General features: G+C 70.5%; 1 protein-coding gene across 1 annotated transcript in view; it reads right to left on the reverse strand.

Moving 5' to 3' along the window:
* ARHGAP20 (Rho GTPase activating protein 20) overlaps positions 1-251 on the reverse strand; it is a 61,871-nt gene that overhangs the window by 61,268 nt on the left and 352 nt on the right. The window lies entirely within an intron of this gene.

Genomic DNA, 251 nt, shown 5'->3' on the forward strand with positions numbered 1-251 from the left:
CCCCCCCCCCCCCAGCTCGCCGGGAAATCCCTGCAGCAAAGCCCCTTGGCTCCACCGAACACCACCCAGCAAACCCTCCCCTAGCTCCCCGGGACGTCTATGCAGCAGCGCTCCTTACCTATCCCGGACAGCCAGGCAGCAGCTTCCCTTCGCTCCCGGGACAGCTGAGCAGCAGCCCCCCTTAGGTCCCCGGTGTTATCCAGCCGGCAGAGCCCCCCGAGATCCGGCCGGGCACCGCCGCGCCCCCCGCT

The sequence above is a fragment of the Haliaeetus leucocephalus genome, unplaced genomic scaffold (genome assembly GCF_000737465.1).
Source record: "Haliaeetus leucocephalus isolate CR32 unplaced genomic scaffold, Haliaeetus_leucocephalus-4.0 Scaffold351, whole genome shotgun sequence".
Lineage (NCBI taxonomy): Eukaryota > Metazoa > Chordata > Aves > Accipitriformes > Accipitridae > Haliaeetus > Haliaeetus leucocephalus.